At 38.2% G+C, this 22,900-nt stretch overlaps 1 long non-coding RNA gene across 2 annotated transcripts in view; it reads right to left on the minus strand.

Annotated features, from left to right (window-relative positions):
* Window positions 1-1,272: 1,272 nt before the first annotated feature.
* The window catches only part of LOC118599799, a 63,118-nt gene continuing 41,490 nt past the window's right edge, over window positions 1,273-22,900 (minus strand). For both annotated transcript variants that reach the window (XR_004949308.1, XR_004949307.1), the window contains one exon: window positions 1,273-2,064. This is a non-coding gene — a long non-coding RNA (uncharacterized LOC118599799). The remainder of the gene's footprint in view (window positions 2,065-22,900) is intronic.

The following is a 22,900-nucleotide window of genomic DNA, read 5'->3' on the forward strand; positions in this document are numbered from 1 at the left end:
ATTACAGCTAAGAATCACTGGGAAGACATGCAGTCTACTATGTTTGCTCAGTTTCTATAATAAAGTGCTCTAACTTTATCTCCTTTCTCTTTTTATGACCATAAAACAAAAAATAAATAAAACCTGAGTATTTATTGTAGTTTGTAGAAGTGTTCCCTTTTACCCTCAAAGTCAAAGGAGTTTTCATGTGTGGCGTCAGGTCTCGAATCTGATCTTCTCCTTTGGAGAACAGCCTTGCAAACGTGTCCAGTAAATCCAGATTCTTGCTTTGTTTGTTTCCGAAGGTTTACTTTAGTAGATTCTATTGTTTCAGACTGAATGGGACCGTGCTCAGTAAAACTAACAAAGTTTCTGGTCACTGTGAGCCTGTTCTCAGTTTGAGAGTTTCTCCTAATCCACGTTCTTGTGTACTCTGACGTGCACTGGAGCTATGCTTTTCAACCTTTTTTCATCCAAGGTAAACTTCTCCTTCATGAACATCAAAAGGTACACAAGCAAACAAAAATGTAAAAATAAATTAATGAGTAACACCTCCCAATAAGGGTTAATTTGGTATTTATTTATTATTTAAAGCATAATAAAGCATTAGTTTGGATTAATAATTGAAACTATTGTTTATTGACAATTTACAGTCATTCTTATCAAAGTGCCTTAAATGAGACTCACAGAAAACACAAAGAGAAAAAGATTTTGTGATCTTTGATGATGTTAGTTATTGCATTATGAAGAATTACCTAACATTAATTAACATTAATGAAGGAAACTATTGTCTATATTCACAAAATACTGTCATTTTTATTGAAATGTCATAAATAAGAATTGAATAAAGTAGAAAAAAGTATTTTGGTTTTTATTATGTTTGATAATGCACAATAAAGCATTAGCATTATTAAACTTTCATAATTGAAACTCATCTACTGACAATTTACAGTTATTCTTATCAAAGTGTGTTATAATGAGACTCAAATAAACACGAAGACATAAGTATTTTGTGATATTTCATAAGGTTAGTTAATGCCTAAAGCAGTATTAACTAACATTAACTAACATTTATAAAGGAAACTAAAGTCTATGTTGACAAAATACTGTCATCCATATTCAGGTGTCAAAAAAGAATTAAACAATTCTCATTTTTGTGTTAGTTAACGCTTATTAACTAACATTAATAAAAGAAACCATAGTCTCTTGACAAAGTACTGTCATTCTTATTGAGGAGTCAGAAATAAGAATTGAATAAATGGGAAAGCGTATTTTTTTTTTTTTTTTTTTTTATTTTCATTTTGTAAGTTAATGCATAATAAAGCATTAATTAACATGAATAAAATAAACTTATTCCATACTAGTAAAACACCCTAAATAAGAATTAAATGCAAAGTAAAAAGTATTTTGTGATCTTTTATATGCCTAAATACTCAGAGTAAAACCTGAACCTGTTTGAATGAATACAGAACTGATGGTGGAAATGGTAAATGTTTCTTAGACCAATAAGGTGAAATGAAATAATTCCCATCTCAGCAGACTGGTTGAAAAACACTGTATCAGAGGTATCAGTGTGTACATTAAAGCCAATACAATGACTAATACACTGTTGACACATTTCTTTTAATGGTTAAACCGACAGTAGAGAGTACATTTGTATCAAATGAAAAAAATAAATATATAAAAAAATATATACAAAGAATGTAAACATCTTTCCTCACTTCTTCTTATAAGCAAAGACTCTTATAATGACTCAAATTAAAACTCCCATTAATCCGACATTGTAATCCCTCTGTTGCACGGAGCAGTCTTTTCAGACGGAGTGTGGATTAGAGAACACTGAGACCCTGTGTTGGTGGTCACTGGTGTGTAACACCTCATAAAGATAATACGCTGTTTGGCGTGCGTGTGTGTCTGTGTGGACGTGCGTTTCCTGCAGTGCTGGTGGTCAGCATAATGTGGTACAGAGGGGTCGGATGCCGTACATGTGGATAATACGCTTCTTTTCCTCTTTGTGGCTACCTGGTGAAGAGGAAAATCCCTGTGAGGTGGTCTTCGTGCAACGTGGAACACAATGACTGCGGCCTGTAAGAGAGGAAACAGTGAATTGATAAAAGAGAAAATAAAATAAAAAACAATTTGCTTTCCATTCTTGGCTAAACAACTCTCAATGCTGGTCACAGTTGATTAACACCAAATACTGAACCACATCTATAAATAAGACAACAGTCCCAACCCTTACAGCAGCAGAGGACAAGTATGTTTATTAACCTATTATGGATCTCACTCTCATTCATTCCTTTAAAACAAATTGTAACTGAAGGGCAAACGACAGATGAAATGAAAAAGTGTAATGGGACATGCATATCACATTACAGTATAAGCAGATAGACACCTATGCAGCAGTGAAACAACACTAGTGACAGCTACAGGAATTCATAAGCGGTCGTTGGCGATAGCAGTGCAATCTCAGAAGGCCATCATAAATATAGAAGCAGTTTGGCTTCACTGAAGCAACAGTACATTACATGTTTAGGTCTATCCAGCATCAGAGCGTGCATCCATAATAAGATAAACGGTATACCTATGTTCATAGCTTAATTTAATAGCCATAAACGAGGGTAAACAAGCAGATTACATTTCAATCATCACAAGCATCGTGTCATAAAACAATAAAACCGAGTGCTGTGAAATTGTTATCAACCATTTACAAGGTCAGCCGTGGGCGTCTGCGACTCCGCAGGTAATATCTGTTCCTTTCTGCTACTGTGGTTCTGTCTGCAGATTGTAACGCTATGTTTAAAGGCGTCATGATATATTAAACATCAGAATTCATTTAGGTGTTCAAGTAGCAAACTAAACAGGCAGTTATGACTTTTGGTGTTTCAACCTTTTAGCTTTTAAAAAAAAAAGGTTGATGCACATTAGAGAGATATATCTGAAATATAAAAATAACGTATTTGTTCTCCAAATAATGTCATTTTAAGACCTTCCATGAAGTAGTTCATCTAAAATTGTTTTATCTTAATAGTGAGAACAATCAGTGAAGCAGTGATTGTATAGTGATCTGGGCCATGGTCCCGCTATGTTCACATTAGCCTCTGCAAAGCGCGTTCAAGTGACAACTTCCAATGCAAAGTCAATATAAATGTGCTTATATAAAGGTATTGGGCTTCCTCATTCAATACTTTTGCATTCACGTGTCGCTACGCATGTTTTTAAGACCATTTTTGGGATCTATGTATTAAATGCGTGGTCACTGACTGACATTGAAAGTTAAAGCACATTTTCCATTCACAGAAGTGCTAACCCTTCAAACATTAATCATAGAGGAGAAATTAATAATTGCAGTTTGTGGAATTCTTTGACACCAAGTCTTTAATATATCAGAATGGAGCTGTGAAAGAAAAAGCCTGAAGCAAGATTTGCTAGATTTGCACTGCTTTGGCATTCCTCACCAAAACTCTTAACAACTGTAGATACCTGGGCTAGCATCGGGTAGCAACAGTCCAATGTGAACACCATAGGCTAAAAACGTGTTCAAGAACCTACGTTCTTGAATTTGCAACACATGCCTGGTGTGAACGTAGAATCAGAGTAGCTACTTACACTAGAATACTTTACTTGTGCGTGTCAGTGTTCAGCAAGCTGGCAAGTGTGATACAATAAATGGCTGTGTCCAAATCTACTCACTACTCCCTAACCCCCACAAACGTATATTTCCTCCATTTTTCAAGTGACAAATCGTTCAAGCGCAATGCATAGTGGTCGATATTCGCCATCAATGCACACTGGATTTTGGAATTTTAGAATTTGGACATCTCCAAAAATTATAGATGCTAGTCTATATAGTGCACTAACCGGAGAGTAGTGAGTGTGCTTAGATACAACCAACGTTTTCTATTAAAGTAGCTTGAACCAAAATCTCACAGGAATTTGTGGCATGATAGTGTATGCCTTAGTCTCGAAGATGAGCCGGTGCATATGTTGTGTTATCCTAGGCATGTTTACATAAAAGTGGGGTCATCTGGACCTTTGTCATGGGACAGATCACACATGAATGCAAGGGTGGGGTCATCTGGACCCCATAAGATAGCATAAGGGAACACAGGTGTGCTGGACCCTTTGCACAGTAAACAGGGTTTGGGGAGGTTGAAAAAGGAAAAGTCTGTCCAACGTGCCTGTGTCTCACCTACTTCACCCTTATTTGTTGTTTAAGTGTTTGCTACAACCCGTCATACGAAATGTTTAAATAAAAAAGTGTACATAGACATTCTAGCCCTAGAGGCTAAACAAGTGGTCTACAATCTTAAAATTGTATGCAGGGCCCCTCGCATGTCCTTTGCAGATTAACCAGTCTTTCTCCTGAGTCAGCCCATATCACTCCGTAAGGGCAGTTGTGACTAAAGCATTAGCCTGATGCTATAAAAGAAAACAATATGCAATGCTAACCAGTTATTAAAACCACAAATTTTCACGTGTACACTAACTGAAGAACTCTATAACACTACAAGTTAACTAATGGGCTCAAAGGTTACTTCTAAAAGTACCCCAAATTAATTTTTCCTAGCTATGAGTTGTATTTCCTTACTGGCTAAATTCTTGGTTTTGAGCATTTTAAGCCAAACACTAGGATTTTCCAATAATTTAATTTTTTCCTAAAATTGGATCAGATGTCACATCATGCGTATCAAACCTAAAAGGGACCAAAGACAGTACATTAGTTCAGCTTCCAACAGTCATTTTTGGAGTATAAAACACAGATAATCAGGTCTAAGAAAAAAACCTCCAAGTCTCTTTACTGTATGCATTGCATTACTATTTAACAGCATAACCGCCCTGTTCATCCCAGTCTGCCGAGCTTCAAACTTGAGTTTGAAGTTCCTGCAACATCCAACAGACCATGATTATTTCATTTCTTTTTAACATAATGCATCAATTATTCAACCTTTGCTAGAACAGATTAGATTTTTTTTATGTAACTGAATCTACTCTGTGTATGTGTATGTGTGCAGTCATCCATGTAAGGAAAGGTTGAATATGAAATGTTACCCAAAGATAATACTGAGTGGTTTTGCTGAGGGATAAATGTTGAGGAAGTTCAGCAAAAGAAGACAAAAGTACTGAGGAAAAGCTGATTTCTACATATGCATTGGGAACCAACCGTGGCCTAAGTAAATGTATCCCATCCTTACGGCATATTCCTCACAATTGTGACTCTAGTAGGTGAGGTGTGATTTTCAGTATGAATAGCACTCTAGTAGTAGCACTAAAATAAAATAAATATTAATGAATTTGCATGCAAATTTCCAAGAGTTTACCAACTTCCATCGGCTAGTGGGAAGAGAGGATGGGAATACTGGTTCTATGAAGTCTTGACTGCAAAACCCTCGGTTTTGTATTATTCTATTCATTTGCTTCCACTGCAAGGCTTTCACAAAAACATTGTTTTAAGTATTTGTCCCTATTTTTTCCCAAAAAGCTCTCATCACGTTCTCCCACTACAGTATTTCCCCTCTCCCCGCCAGTACTCTCCTCTTCTTACATCCTCATTTCAGCTAATGAGCCCACTTAAATCCATGCCAAAACACAAACAGCACGGGAAATGGAAATAGGTGCAGTGCTTAGTCTGTTTGTTAAAGGATTCATCATGTGAGCCGTTTTCAATAAATAATAAATGCAAAGGCTGACTTTTGTCTGCAGACGAGACTTCAATGCATGAATTATGCATCGTTATTCTTGGATAGGGCAATACGGGGACAGAGTGGCAGGGTGTGCGTATGAATGCGAGGTAAATCCGTGATACGCACTCTGAACACAGTTTTTGAGGCTTAAAATGGTGGCGTTTTTCAACACCCAGTGTGATTGGTACTCGAAAGGCACGATTTTGTTTGCAAAAGCATGTGCACTGAAGAGCTACGTACACAACAGGCATGAGGCACATTAACTAATAGTGCTTGGATGTTTTCTATGTGGGAACAAGCAGCAATCAATATTTCTCCACTATGGTCAATTTCAAATAGTTGGCGCTTTCCGTGAATTAAAAGAGGCACCATCCACACATCGTATCACATTTCAAAGTCCCTGATTGGTCAAAGTTCAACTGGTTTAACTTACAATGGGTGTTTGATGGCTGAATGTTTGATTTGCTCACAGGCACGAATTTTCAAAACTCTTTAAAGGAAACATTTTTTAAAGTAGTCATTTGTTGTGTGAGACACAATTTTTTGCCCATACTTTCTTCTTCAGGAATAAGGCGTAATGCTAAAGCGCAATCGCCACCTGGTGGCCAAACGGAAACGCTCAAGAGAGGAAGAACAATGTTGGAGGTTCTCCGTTTGACAATCAATGTAAATCTGTATGGTATTGACAATCTCATAATAATTTCACTAATACATTTTACAGTATTTGAATTGCATCAGATTAGTATGATTACCTTTAAAACATATATTGATTATTTATTTATGTCTAAACCAATATGTCTAAATATTTAAATTTAAAGTGAAATTGAATCAAATTGAATTGAGTGGATAAAAAAAAATGGAATCAATCTATCTAGGCTCTGGTGAATAGAATTGATTCTGTAAATTATTGGTGATACCCAGCCCCACCGATCAAGGTCAAAAAATTGTCCAGTTGGCGTAAAATTTGAATTTTTCTAAGAAATTCTACGGCCAATACACGGAGTGTAAAATTGCAACTCCAGATGACAAATGCCACCACGCAGCCACCTGCCAAATTAACTGAAAACTTGCACATAAGCTGCAGCGTGGTGGCATTTTGGGAAATGTGACCATATAGAAAAGCGATGTTTACAATAGGCATGTTTGAACATAGAATTCAAGAATGCGCTGAAAGTGCTTGGTATCATATAGTCCTGGCTGAACACCAACCACAATTATTAATTTCGCCTCTGTGATCAATTTTTAAAAGGTTGGCACTTTCCGTGAATTAAAAGGAACGCCATCCATACGTCACTACCATATTTGAGTCCCTGGTTGATCAACTGGCTTAACTTTGGGTTCAATGGTTGCTTATTTTGTACATAGACCCTAAAAATGGTTGAAACAACTTGTGTAGCATGAATGCGAGAATTTTGAACACAGAATCCTAAAATGTGCATTAATGCTCATTTACATTGACTTTTCATTGAAAGTGGATGCTTGCTCCTTGCCAGGTTTTTTTTTTTTTCCAACTTCAACTCGAGCTCTTGAAGACTATTTTGGTTCGCCTAAAGTTAGCTTAAAAAAATAGAAAATTCACAGCTCGACTTCTGTAATTATTTCCTATAATGACATTTCCTTAACTGTTAATGAACAGCAGGATGTGTGTTTTATCTGACTTGTCCTGTGTGTGGGAGATGCATGAAGTGGCCCACCCAGCACATTTTATATTTTCATTTGATCTCTCCTCTTTCCCCTTTTGTTCCTTTCCCCCCCAACACTAATCATTACAACAACAAAGAGGCTGCGTTCTCGCCAGACAGTGGAAAGGTCCCACCAGAAATGCAAAAATATATGGGATTTTTCTGTTTTTCTTAATGTTGTCAGTGGAAAAGATGAAAGGAAAAAAAAACTTGATTGAAAATCAGGGGAAAAGGAAGCAGTTAAAAAGAGGAGAAAGGCACTCATTCAACCGCAACAGCAATCATTACTGATCTCTGCTGTCATTTTACTCCGCTGTAAATAATTCATCAAAAGAAACAAAGGGAAAACAAATATGCAAATAAAGCCCAAAAAGGCCAGTAATGTCGGCTCGCGGCCACAAGGGAAGAACAGTAGTGGGTTGTTATTATGGCAGGTTAGAACTGTGATGAATTCGAATGCCTCTTGTTTCATCTACCTTGACAGTTCTGAAGTGACACAGACACAGAGTGAAAAAAAACTGGAGGGATTTAAGGGCTTGATTGAGGACGGGAGGGAGGGGGCGACAAAGGAATCGAGGGATTAAGGACAAGGGGAATGGAAAGATTTTGGGGGAGTGGTGGCAGGGAAGAGGGGCAGTAGACATTGGAGGGGAAGAAGAAAGAAATTTGGGAGGGGATGGGAGGAAAGGAGGGAGGGGAAGCTTTTGAGGGTGTATTCGACAGTGCTGTGAAAGGTAGCCATCAAGGGCTTTGATGAAAAGTGCAGGCCTTCTAAAGCTTAGGAGTGACAGCATATGATTTGGTCAAAGCATGAAGCTTTTCAAAGGTAGACATTCTTAGTCCCATTCATCTCTCTCAGGTTGAATATAACTTTTGGGCAGAAAAAAAAAATCCCGAATTGGTTTGACAGATTGACTGCATGTGGTATTGCCCCTGTGACTTACAGACAGTGGGCTGCCAGGAGATGTAGACATCTTGAAATGAAGGGGGATTATAGGCTATGCAATGTTTCAACAACTTGCCCTGGATCAGCAGCTAGACGGGAGGCTCGTTTTGATCTTGAAGGTCGCATAAAAATGTGTAAGTCTGAGAGTTTAAAGACACATAATTATGTTTGCGCTTGGTTTCGTAGTGAAATACAAATGTCGTGGGGATGCGTTTAGACGTATAACTTAAGAAGGTCTTTGTGATTTGTTTTAAAGTCATGCCAAACTCATGCCAGTGAGAAGCTTTCATATCCTGCTGCTGAACTGCACCTCTCAAATTAGAAGCTGACACTCGTAAGGACTGGATGTCCGTTGGATACTTCCATTGAACATTTGAAACATAGTTCAAAGCTAAGTTCACATATCCTCGGCAATAAAGAATCTGTAAACGCCCATAGACGCACATGCTCAAAACTCTTGCATTTCTGTGTATCTAGACAAGTTTCTACAACCTTTTTCTGGCTTTGCATACAAAGCACGTCCATTGAATTTCCATTGAAAGTTGAAGCCTTGGTCACATTGACCCATATGAATCCTGCAGATTTTTGGGTTGTCCAGGCCCATGGACGGTTGTACACAGGTGCGGCCACATCTTAACTTTTCTACTAGCCAAGGCAGGGGTGTCAAAAATCAGTCCTCGAGGGTCGGTGTCCTACATGTTTTCCAACCAACCTGCCATTGAAGCTCCTTATTGGCCAAGCACACCTGATCCAAGTAATCAGCAGTAAATAAGGCAGGATTTCTGGAAAACCAGGAGGATTGTCATTATTGAGGTGCGAGTATCAGCTACTTACTGATCACACACATGCTTTAAGCACAGTATGTGCAAATGATATGCAAGTGCCTATGAGATGCCCATAGGATGTCCACACAAACTACACTCTGATTGTGTAATTTCAAAATTTCTAAAAACCTGGTTTTACGAAATGGCCGCATACAGAGAATGCACCTCATCCTTGAACAGGACTAACTGGTCCAGCACACTGCGCAGAAATAGAAAATTCATCACTCCTGCTTCACCCTTACTTACTTTGCGCGTTGTTTAAGTGTTCACTACAACCTAACGCCCACAGCATGCCCTTAAAAGAATAATGTGTATGAACATCGTCACCTTACCGGCTTGTCTATGATCACAACATTTTCTGAGGGCCACCTACGTACCCCACACAGGTTAGTCCATTTTTTACCCACAGACGGCCCATACACACCTGTAAGGGAAGTTATGACTATGTCTTAAACCAGCTGAAGCTCTGACTGATTAGGGACTCGGATTTGATAGTGACATATCGATAGCGTCCCCTGTAATTCATGGAAGTGCTAACCATTTGAAAATTGATCATGGAGGAGAAATTAATAATTGTGGTTGCCAGAATTATATGACACTAAGTGTCTCATATACTAGAAAAGAGCTATGAAAAAAAAATAAATATTTGCACTGCTTCGACATGTTGCACTTAGTCTCCTCCACCTGTAGGTGGCGAACATGGGCTAGTAAAACATAGAAAAAGAAAACGAAGAATCCCCGCCCTGCTTGTCAAGTGTGAACATCATCGGTAAAACACACGTTCAAGAACTCACGGCGCGGTGAGTCCGTAGCTTAATGCTGACAAGGCATGAGCATTCAAATAAATTGAATGCTCATGCCTGTGAGGCTCTTGTCTGATAATATTGTCTCCCTTTTTACATCCACACACACACAGTCACATACATTGATAACAGTGTCTAATTCAGGCTCTTGTATCTGTAGGGTTCTCCAGAGGACTAGACTTCATCATCAGCAATATACTGGTGACCTACATTCTACAATAAGGACAGACAGACACTGACACACAGGCATGATAATGGCCCGTGCTCCAACACCGGAGCAGAAGTCTGCAGCTCAGGGACATCATTTCACAGGGACGCACACTGACACTCTGGAGTGCTGTTGTGCCAACAAACACACACACAAACACACACATAAACAGGGGTGGTGACATGAGTATATGCAAGCAGTTTACACGTCTATTCTCGCCTCCTTCAACATACAGTGAATATATGACATGATTTAAAAGGGACACATGCGTCCACATGACACCAGAATGTTACAGGTTATAAAGCAGCTGCTTTCTAAGAACAAATGTATTTACGCGTGCGTTCTGAGAAGACCATAAGACTGGAAAAAACTGATCTGGAGAAGATTTGACTTTGCTTGTTGGGTTGGTGTAAGTCAGAAGTTTTTTGAGGATCCCACAAACATTTAACATTGCAACACAACACATGTACAATATAAAACACACACAAAAATGGATTGCACACCTTGTTCTTTAACACACATTACCCTGCATTTTTTTTGTCTGACTTGTTTGTGGTCACAGAGTGAAACCACAACAAAGCTTTAAAGACTAAACTAAAGATGTTGGTCCAACTCACACTCATATACATGGAACAAAATAAACAAATGAACTAATAGAGATATCTGCTGCCAGATTAAATTGCACATGTACTTAGTCAGACCATTGACTATTGACCATGGACTGAGTGGCTCCTCCCCCTTGCATTCCAAACAGGAAGTACCCACTGGTTCCAAGAAGCCAAAATCCCATAGACTTCTCTAGATTAGTTCTTTATTTGTTAGAACCCTTCTTGCTCTGCTACCTTTTGTAAGCATGTTCTTGCTAATACTTGGTCTTTTCATACTTTTTCTTTATTTTAAGTTATTCAAGTTATAAACTGGTCAAATCAGATGCCTGAGTAAATGTTTGTGGTTGCATGTTGTGCGTTCTGACGTTTGATTGACAGATTCACCATGCCAGCTTTCAAGTTGTAGGATTGTGGAATCCCAACAAGCTCACTTCTGATTGGCAAGAGCGGTTTCCATAGAAACGAGGACTCAGACTGATCAGTGACTACTTACTGAAGTTGTCTAGCTCCAACATGACATTCAAATTGCGAAAAAAGTGGCGACTGAATTGAATTAATTTCATTGGAGCTAGGAGTGAATCTGTTTCTGAGTGAAGTCACCTATAAATACAGTCTATATTGCAGACCAAACAAAAGTATAGAAAAACACAATAGGAGTATTGAAGTAAAAGCAGTGTTCCAACAACAACAAAAAAAAAAAATTAGAAAACCATTTCTGAAAGGAAGAAGCAAACATCTGCAATCAGACATAGTGGTGGATGCATCATGATATGGTCATGTTTCATAGGCTCGCAAATTTTAAAGTGAATCGCTGGTTATTACAGTAAACTGATTCCATCTGTATGCTTGCATAACCAGAGAATTCTTTGAGTCCCAATGGATTTAAACAATGTCTTTGATACATCACCCTCCCTATTAACAGTTCATTTGAGAATTTAACAGCTCCCCCTGCTTCATTTAACAAGTGCAGAAACCTTGAGTTTGCTGTTTTCAGTTGATTTTCACCTGAAGTGGTCCCGGTGTCCAGCTGTGAGCAAATTTACCATTAGAGTGATCAGTAAGTGCCTCATGTTCTGAAGATTACCATAATCACATGAGTTTTATTATATAATCTGCTGGTCACTAAAAAGACCTCGAGTCATTATCTATCATTTATGAGCATCATATGTCAATTTTTTTCAATCACTGTCCAACCTTTGGCATAGAATTAAAAAGCAAAATCTAGATTTAAACACCAAAAGGTATGACTCATACACCCATGAAAGTGAAAATCACAAAGTATAGACCCAATTTTAAGCTCATAAAATCATTTCTTTCAAAAGATAGAAGATATTAAATATGAGTGCTTTTATATTTGTGCTGAAATGTTTTCATTACTTTCTCTCTAAATGAGTCATTTTACTTTTAGGTCAAATGGACATGCAGTCTTTTTTGCTGTAGGACTCCTGAAAGACATTCACGGATGATTGTCTGCCTGAACCGCGTTTATAAATGGGTGAAAGAAACTGACTCAGAGACAGTATTGACTTAGAGGAGAGGCGGCTGAGGTAGGACCACAACAGTTGCAAAAATAGATGTTGAAACCAGCATGGAAACACATTAACTATTTTCATGTTTATGGGTGGTTGGCTGTGCTTCGCGGTAGAGAGGCCCTGACTTATAGGCAGCAGTGTTTTTACTTAACACCACAGCTAAAACGTAATAGCAGCTTTTGGATCTCATGTTGGACCGCAACTGATGGAGAACTCATCCACTATAACTATTATTAAAGAGGGTCATTTCCTTATCTATAAAATACCAACACAAATGGAAAAGTACTTGCAAGCATGTAAGGATGGATGGAACTCCTCGTGACGCGGAAACGAGCCAGTCAAATGGTGTGATGTTTATGGACAAATAATAACTCTTTTTCTTCAGTCTGTAGTTCATGGCACGCATGCAGCTTTCTTCTTGATTGCTTTAAGTTTCCATGAACTGGCTCCTCTAAAAGTTTTAGCAGATCTAGACTAATTGTCCTTCACTGAATGAAGGAGCCCTTAGAGCAGTTGCTGTCCAAGTTCCAGATCCTGATTGCAACTGATTTTACTTTGGGCTGTGCTTTCATTTACCTCAATATGGCTAATAAAGTATGAGGTATTTGAAAGGTTTATTTCATTAATAGCTATTTCTTGTTTCCTGTAATTCCTGTATAATTTTATCGGCCTTGAACTTTTTTTTTTACAGAATTTTGGCCCTTCTCTTGTGCTTTTTAAGCATTGCCTCAGTCCATTTCAGCTTTGGCTTTTTGGGGTATGCAAGCTTACCATAAGTGCTGTGGAAGCAGCACAGTCTAAACTTTGACTTAAACACTTGAAAATCTCCAATACTTTGTTATTATCAGTCCTAATTTATGTTTTCTAGGGAGCTTTACATCCATTTGTCCTGTTTCTTGATCCAACTTTGATCATTTTTTTATATCCAAGGTGGGTGTAAAGACTTAGTCACTCAGCCTGTACAGGTGCTGATGGTTTTTGGGTTGTCTAGGTCCATAAAGAGTCATAGACTTGAGTGGACGCATCTCAAGGGGACGGCAGGTGTGTCTTGCAATTCCCTTGAAGCTCTTGTGACTATTGTAACCCTTGTGCTACTCTAGGTATGTTGACATTGTGAGTGGGATCATCTGGAACCGACAAGACAGAACACTGAACTTTTTCCCCCCCAAGGAATGTTCACTATCACTAGTGTCCATGGAAGACATGAAATCCTGTCCACGTCTGTCCACATTTGTCATGGGTGGGATCATACGTCAATGTAAGGCTGGGGTCATCTGACCCCATAAGAGAGCACACAAGAGTTAGGGGACGTCATAAAAATAGAACATACAAATGTCACGTGTGGTATGTATAATATATCTAAAAACTTAGCCAATGAAAAACTTCAATGACAGGTTTGCTGGAAAACATGTAGGACACTGGCCCTCGAGGCCTAGATCTGGGCACCCCTGATATAAGGTGTGGTGTCCTTATGGCACACTCCAGTCTTTAGTTAAGGCCTTAGTCACATGGACCTATATGAGGAGTGCCCATACAGTTGCATAGTCAAATTGAAAAGGCCTTATGACGTGCTCGTGTCCTACGTACTCTACCTTTGCATACTGTTGCGTGTTGAATAAGTATAAGTACAAGTATACTTACAGCATACTTGTAGAAAAAAAATTGCATAAACATTTTCCCTCACCTGCATGCCTTGTAGAGATTTACACATTATTTGCCCAGGTATAGCCCACATCCTCTTGTATGGGAAGTTGTGACTAAAGCATAACAGCTAGTAAACAAGTCTGATTTCTCCTTAAAAATATACCAGCTAGCAAGATTTTAAGATGCAATATTAAAAGTTCTGACTTTAGGCCATAAACAGAACTTCAACGGCCTGAGTTAAGGGTTATAGAATTGAAATTGAATGTCTGCTTTGTTTTAGTTTTCATTAGGGTTACTTTAAGGTGAACTAAAAGCAGATGCATCTTGCTGAACCGGCCAAACATTTAAACGTATTGTAAAACAACAAGAGCCAAGGTTCATTTGGCTCTTGGTATGTGCTCTTTGGGCTAATAGCGGTCAGTTAGTTGGCTGTGGTGCAGGTGGGGACTAGTCGAAAAGGTCAAGAGGCACAAAGAGAAGCACATGTGGGCCATTTCTAGTGGATTCGCAGCTGAGCTTAAGCAGCCACACTCATCCAGGGTTCCTCCCCTCAATCAGTAAAGGTGAAATGTGAAGCAGAGAAAATTGTAGCTGTGAACCACATTTGGGCCAAACATTACAGAGTAACAGCTGTGATCTCACAGTGTGACCACATCTCTACATGATGAAACATTTCGTTTCAGAATTTACATACTTTTGTGGAGATTTATTTATATTAAGCACAGCATAGTTGAAATTGAGTTAAAGACCTGGTATATTTTCGTGTTTTGTTAACTCGACAGTCCCCCCCTCTTCACTCCTCGCCCCCTCAAATTACTTTGGCAACACAGCCCAACACATCGCACCAATTAGGCAACCTGAAACTGAAATTCATTGAGAGTAGGGAATACTGAGCAATAACCACATGTCTGGATTACAAAATGTTATTTTCATAAGATGAAACCGAGACTGAAGGCGAAGCAAACCTGAACAGATGGACACTGGGAGGTAGAGCAACAGGATGTGAAACGCAGGAGAGTAGGACAGCACACTGTAATAACATATTCAGCATGTGCTGCCAAGGAGTGAAGCCACTGTTATGTAAACTGGAATGAAACATTCATGAGCAAAGCATCATTTCGCCCTGATCCCATTGGGATGGAGCATTGGTGACCCGTGGGGTTGCCTGGTCAGTCTCATTTATATGCTAACATTTTGGTAGGTTAATATGCCATCAGACTCAAGCAGAGAGAAAAAAAAACTAACTTATCATCCACACTTAAAGCTGTACTTAATTTTTTTTTTTTTATTTTTTTTTTTAAAGACAGTGCACCATATAATCCGGAGCGCCTTGATTCTGGTAGCGCCTATGTATGTTGAAGTGATTTTGAGAGGCACTGTCAAAATGCAAAGTTCCAAACAAGGTTGGGTGGTATTGTAGCTACACTAACATGGCTTCCATTTTGTTTGACTTTGTTTTTTCTCAGTTTTTAACAAGACTGGAAGTTAGTGTAGTCACTAACTAGTTTGTTGTTAAAGGTCAGTCTTTTTTTTGTGTTGTATTGTAAATATGCTAATACAGCTAACAGGTATTGTAAATGTGTTAACGTGTAGCAGGTCGGACTGTGTTTTTTATGTCACTAACAAGGTTGGGAGTTAGCATAGTCACATGTTTTAGCTGTATAAGTTTTTATCAGACAAAGTTTTTTACGAATTACCAATGAGGTTTATTTTAGCGGGAACAGTTTATATTTTTAGGTGCTACTAAGTTTGGAGTTAGCATAGTCACAGCAACTTTTATTTTAGCGGCAAAGATTTATTTTTTTATGCGTTACTAACACAGTTAGGAGTTCCAAGTACTGTATATATGTAAACACAGCTATAGCTTTAAAGGTGGCTAATGTTTAGTAGCGTGTTTCAAAACTAGTTTTTGTCTTGCTCAATGTGCCGGATAGTTCGGTGCGTCTTATATATGACATAAGTTAAAACAGGGGTCTGCAACCAGTGGCTCTTTTATCCATTTATTGTGGCTCTTTAGCTTTAATGAGAAATGCTAAAAGAAAAATTCTGCAGAGATGTTCTTTAAATTTGTATTTTTAATTTATAGTTAGTTGAATAAAGTCTCCAAAAGTTTATTTTATTTTGGTAAATTCCACTAAAGTGGTTAAAATCTTGAACAAATGTTGTTTAAAATAAATAAAAATTGTTTACTTTAAATGTTTAAATGATTGAAAATTATTTACTTGTGTGTTTTCAATAAAAAGCTCAGGTTTTTCAAAATTTTTTGAGGTTTCAATTTATTTTTAATTAATAGATTCTACTAAAATATATATTTTTAAGATTTAAGGAAAAAAGCACACCTAAATAATAATAAATATACTGCTTGGCTGTCTTGCATTTTTGACATAAGTAAAGCTGCTGCAGCAGAAGGACCTTTTTGACAGAGTGGGTTTTATTTTGAAATGAACTGCACTGCTGTCAAAAGTAAAATAAGTTATAACTGTTAAATACAGAAACATATAGGCACTTTTGTAATTCAATTGTTGTAATACTTAAAAAAAATAATTTTATAAATAAATGCTTAATTGCCAAAAAAAAACCTTAAATATTGTGCATTTTGAAACAATAAAATGGGACTTTGTGGCTCTTGTTGGGTTCTGATCTGTAGGAAATTAGACTAAATGGCTCTTTTAGTGTTAAAGGTTGCAGACCCCTGAGTTAAAACAACAGACCACTCATTGATGGTGCACCTTATAATCCGATGTGCCCTATAGTGCGGGAATCACGGTACCTGTTCAACCAATTAAGGCTATTTTCTAAATCTTTGCAAAAGTGAGGAGAGCCATTATTGGAACTAAAAAAAAAAAAAAACATGAAATGAACAAAAAAATAAATAAATAAATTAGGAAAGGGGAAAGAGAGATACTAATTCAGATGAGATTCTGGCAGCAAATACTTCCAGTGAGCTTTGAAGAAGGAGGGCTTATACCCCACTTACACACACGTGCACAAACACACACACATGCACAAAGTTGTGATGTGGTTAGCTGGACCTTTGTGCCAAACTGAATGTACATATAAGATTTTCCTTCTGCAGGAAGAAATTCCAGGATCCACAAAACCACACCCCACCAACGTCAGGAGAAGGGGGCTTGGTAAGCCTCAGGCTGCTATTGAGGTTTTTATATTCTTTTCCTCTGTTTTTTCTTTCTCTGTCGTCTGTTTCTCTGAATGATTCTCCTTCCTTTTAATGTTACACTTTAAAGACTAATTTCAGTGTTCCTGCTTTCTTTTCTCCATATTCATCCTCCACAGCCTCCAGGACTAATATTTGTAATTTCATGATTTTTTTGGCATTGAAACATTCAAGCATAAGTGGTAAATGTAGTCAAGGATTAACCGAACATCAGACTTCAGTGACAGCGATCAAAGTCAGTCAGAAAGGAAAGACTTTTCCTGAACGAGGCCCCGAAAGGGTCCAGAGCCATGTGTCAGCCCAAACACTGGAGCACGAACACAGGATGGGTTGAGGTAATGACTGTAATAAGTGCAGGAGGCTCCTTTAACATAAACCACACCACTCTGTGATCATGAGGTGGTGGGCTTCATTGAAGTTTCTCCTTCTGTTGTGGTTGCTTTGTTCATAATTGCTATTTTACTTCTATTTAACAGATTATCACGGCGTTCATCATCGCATGAATCCCCTCCACTCCTCTCCTTCACACAGCCTGCCATTATTTTCTGTCCTTTGATGGGAATTAGCAAGAGGTGCACTTTTCCTGCTCTGGTATTTGATTTATGGATGCCCTCAATGCTTCATCATCGCTCTTCTTTCTTTCAACTTTAAACTAGATCTTTATTATTTAAAAAAAAAAACAGCTTTGAGACTCTTAACTTTAGATATACATATCTACTTTGTAATAAAAAAAATCCGACATTAATAAAAGCAAGATTAAAAAACTGAAATAAATAAGACAGAGTACGTATGTGCACCATATTTTTTGCACAATAGGGCACATCGAATTATGAAAGACACATCGTCAATGAATGGTCTGTTTTCAAACTTTGGTATTATATAAACTATGAGGTGTATCATGCAAAAAAAAGAAAATAATCTGTCAGACTTGATTAACTGCGTTCACAGTAACTCAAGAGCTTATTTGTAAACCACTACATGTTAACCATCTAAGTTTTAGCCATGTTAGCCGTGTTAGCAGCATTAGCATATTTAGAATACCTATAACTCCCTACCTTGTTTCGAACTTAAAAAAAAACTGATGGATACCGCTAGAACAAATATCACTGTGACTACACTAACTCTCAACGTTTTTAGTGGCACATTAAAAAAAAAAAAAAAACTGCTAAATGTTAGCCATATTAGCATCTTTGCAATAACATTCAAACTTGTTTGGAACTCATGAAGACAACATGAACCACACTAAAAAACGCTCAAACAAACATTATTGTGATAACGCTGAGTCCCAACCATTTTAGTGTCTTATAAAAAAAACACCTTGACATTGATGGACGTTAGCGATGTTAGCATATTTACAATAACTTGTTTGGAACTTGTAAAACACTAGACACACTAAGACAACAACTGGACACTTCTATGACAAATGTTACTGTGGCTACACTAACTCCCTACCTTGAGAGTAACGTAAAAGAAACACCAACCACATTCCGACACTGCTACATATTTCTTTCCTTCTATTTATTTTGTATTTTATTACTTTTTCCTGTTTGTGTGTTGTATTTTTTGTCCACAACGGTGTGAGCTTTACCTAAATTTCTACAATGCAATAAAACGCATTCATTTAATTTCATTTCATTTCATTTCATTTCATGTGAGCTGTGTTGACGTATTCACTCGTGAAAAAAGTAGACTGATACCGCTAGAACAAACATTAGCTTGACTTACTGACAACTTTTTAGTAACACATGAAAAACTCAGTCTGCTACATGTTTTAACACCCCAACTTGTTTAGAACTTGTAGAAAAAAAGAAAAGGTTGATACTACCAAAACAAATATGCCTGTGACTACGCTAATTCCCAACCTTTTTAATAAGATGTAAAAATAAAACACACTTTGACACCGCTACATGTTAGCGATGTTAACATATTTACAATAACACTCAAACTTGTTTGGAACTTGTAAAAACCAAATTGATACCACTAAGACATGTAAGAAAAAAAAAAACAGTCCGACATCGCAACACGTTAGCTGCGTTAACGTATTTAAAATAGCATCCAAACATTTTTGAAACTCGTGAACAAAGAAACTGACTGATAGCACTAAAACAAACTGTGACTACACTTACTCCAAGCCTTTTTAGTAACATGTAAGACCAAGTCACTACATGTTATAATAACTTGTTTGCAACAACACAGCTAGAATTGGTCTATACATAAGCTGCTCTGGATTATAAAATGCACTCTTGTTTTTTGAAAAAACTGAAGGACTTTTAAGTGCGCCTTACAGTGCAGAAAATACAATATATAAGGACACAGTGTCTCATGAAGTCCACTTTAAACTAGATAGAAATTATGAATGAGATCATTCAGTTCAGCTCAGAGGACCGCGCTGTGGCAAACCTAAAGAGGTGCCCATAAGGCTTAGCTCATGCACCATGATTGCTAAATGGGCCAAAGCGGTGCTCCAGTGCTATACCTTAAATTACACACTATCCCATGTCATGAGTGGTCTCAGTCTGACTCAGCATAAGCCATCAAAGCAATTGAAATGCAAAACACACTGTGCTTTCAAAGACAGACCATAAATAATACATATATTTTTAGCGTGATGAGACACACTCGATGCTTAATCCAAATGTGGGCTTTTCTATCGTCTTACTCGCCAATGTTTTTGAAAGTGCAACCTGAGTGCAGGCCAGGTGCAGTTAGGACAGAGTGCTCAGGTAAAAGGTGACCCTGCCTGAGGTGAGGACACCTTTTTTTTTCACTTTGTTCAAGATAAGCATCTTCAGTTTGTTTTTGTGCAGATGAATTTAACATTAGAGGTTGTTAGGCATCAATTCATCAGCATACTAGATTGAAAGTTTTGAAACAGAAGTGATGTATTTGGCTTTCGCAGTTTACCCTAGTATTGTGACCAAATGTAAAACTGCCTGTTCAAAACAGTGACGTTTAAAAAAAGCTGCAGTTTGTTCAGATTGATTGATGTTCTATTAATAAAGGAGACACTCTTACAGGATTTATAAACTTGTCCAGCAGTTCAAAACATTTTTCTGTACTTTTTTTTTGCTTAGAGCAGTTTAACAGTTGAGAATTTAAGCAAATAAAATGCACTTTGTTTCCACACCCAAATCCTCTGTAATGAATCATTTTTCTTTGGCAAGTACTGGCTACATTGCAAAAGCTTAATCTAAGAAAGTAAAAAAGACCTCTCTTCTTTCAGGAAAATGTGTCTTATTTTCTTTCTTGCACAAAAAATAATCTTATCAAGGAAGCTTTTGATAAGCAAGTCAATCTTAGTTTCAGAAAACATGTATTAGGGACTAGAACTTTTTTTTTGACAACATAATTATTGGTAAGACATATTTTCTTATCCCACTGGCAAGTTTTTATTTGTTTAAAGAAAATCTACCAATGGGGTAAGAATAATTTTTGACTTATTTCTGAGGCTACGTACCCACCGCTCATGCGATGAGTGTTCAAGAACCTAGCATATGGTGTTCACACTGGACTGCCATGCTAGCGCGTGTACCGACATTTGGAAGAGGCTTAGTGTGATGCGGTGCATATCTTGTTCACTTTGCTCTGGGCTTTTTCTTACACTGCTCCATTCTGATCTAAAAAAGACATGTTTTCATGTAATTCTGGCCGGGCATAAACTGCAATTATTAATTTTTAGCCTCCATGATCAGTTTTCAAACAGTCGGCACTTCCATGGATGAAAATGACACAACCTACCCTCTATACGTCTCTGACAAATCCGAGTCCCTAATTGAGCAAAGCTCAATTGGTTTAACTTTAACATGCTTTTGGTTGGATGTTTTATACATAGAGCCCAGAAATGGTTGAAAAAAAGTGCGTAGATATGCGTGTAAGAGAGAGTTTTGAACGCAGAAGCCCAAATTGCACATTTACATGTGCTTACATAGACTTTTCCTTGTAATCCGTTGCTTATAGTCGTCCCCCCCTCTGGTCACCGGCGGGAGCCATTTCTAGAGTACTGAAGACACTGCATCTCCCAGCAACCCTAGCGCACATTCCCTACGTGACTCAAATTTGACAATCACCCACGGAACACTTAAGTACTGCACAGAGCCTCACTCAGTGTGAAGTATTGTTTGTGCCACCCTGCCTGCATTACTGAGCATTTCCTTCAGGACCTTATCTCTTGTTTCCTGACCCTGATGACTTGCCGCCTTCCCTGACCCTTGCCTGCACCCTGTCAACTCCAGTCTCTTCTTGGTCGGGATTGACCTCTGCCCATCTGACCCTGATTCAGCTTTGTGGACTTTTAGCTGTGCTGGACTAATAAACCTGCTGCACGTGAAACCAGCTGTCTGCCCGTTTGTGACAACTCCAGGGTAAAATTCGCACCGTGCACCTTCACAAATCTGCACCACTACCCATAGAAACCAGACGGTTCTGTGACTGCATTTTTTTGTGCCAGGTTTCTCATAATTTTGCACTTTCCTCCCCATCGTCTAAAATTCTGACAACAACTTTGGAGAAGTGACTGCTATTGTGACACAAGCATGAAAACAGCAGATTTTCACACAGGATAACACAGTGACAGCAGAAGTGTTGATCCGGATTGACATTTGGCATCCAGATGCAGCTCTGCGTTTCCTCATAGGTGCAGAGCAAACAGCAGTGTGTGTGCTCTTAATTTCCCACCAGAGAATTGACCATTTTCAGATGCATCCTGTTGCTTTTTGAGCAAATAAAGTCTGTTGACACTGTGCTTACAGTTAAAAAAAAGTAAAAACGGTTGAAGGAAAAATCGTGAGAGATCATCTAAGTCTTATAATAAAAGGTTAAGAAATGTGTCAAATTTGGAGGATGTGTGTCTACCGATGTGAATCATGGAACTTCATGACCTCTTCTGCCACAGTCCCTCCCGCTCACTGTAGTTATCTATGTGCGACCTTTGCCCTCCTCATGTATTCTTTATTTTCCACTCTTCCTCTCATTTTATTTTTATTTTTTTTGCCCCCCTTGCTTGCTCCTGATTTGTCTGCCTACCTGTCTTACCCTCAAGCCTTCCTAATGAGACGGGGACTTGCATGCCTGCGGGGCAAAGGGGTCACCCGTGCTCTTTCACGCACGCTGAGAGACGGATCCACATACGCAGACGCTGTACCTGCAGACATAGGGATGCATGCAGACCTGCACACATCCATGCAGATAAAAGCAGGAGACCTCACCAACCCTGCCACTGCCACACACACACTTTGACCCAGAAATCCCATCTCTATTATGCAGAATATCAGTTGGCTGATGGTAGAGCTGATTATGCAGCTACCCTCTGCTTGCCCACAACTCCCGAGTGGATATCTGCTTTTAAAACTCCCAATCCCAAATGTCTTTTTAGCATATCAATGGAGAATTATATATTCCTGAACAGTAGGACTTGCATACATACGGCTTTTCACAACCCCCCCTCCCATTATTGTGTGATAGTGTTAGTCTTCTTTGGAACGATGACACATTTTTGACAAATAATTTTCTCAAAAAGCAACAGCTAAAAAGAAAACCTTTCACTGTCACATTATTATCAGGACTCAGGAGGATTTTTGCCTTTTCTTTATTTCAGTTCAATGTTGTACTTTCTATGAATACTAAAAAGGCATGTTCAGATGTGTTTCTTCTTTGTATAAACAGATGCAATATCTAGTATGAAAGTATTCTCCAAGCTATAGGGTGCACTTAAAAGCCAGTTATATTTAAAAAAAAAACAAAAAAACGTATAATCCAGAGGAACCTATACATTGATGAATTCTAGTTTTTGCTTACTGATGAAGTGCATTTAGAGGTA

Source organism: Oryzias melastigma, linkage group LG16 (genome assembly GCF_002922805.2).
Source record: "Oryzias melastigma strain HK-1 linkage group LG16, ASM292280v2, whole genome shotgun sequence".
Lineage (NCBI taxonomy): Eukaryota > Metazoa > Chordata > Actinopteri > Beloniformes > Adrianichthyidae > Oryzias > Oryzias melastigma.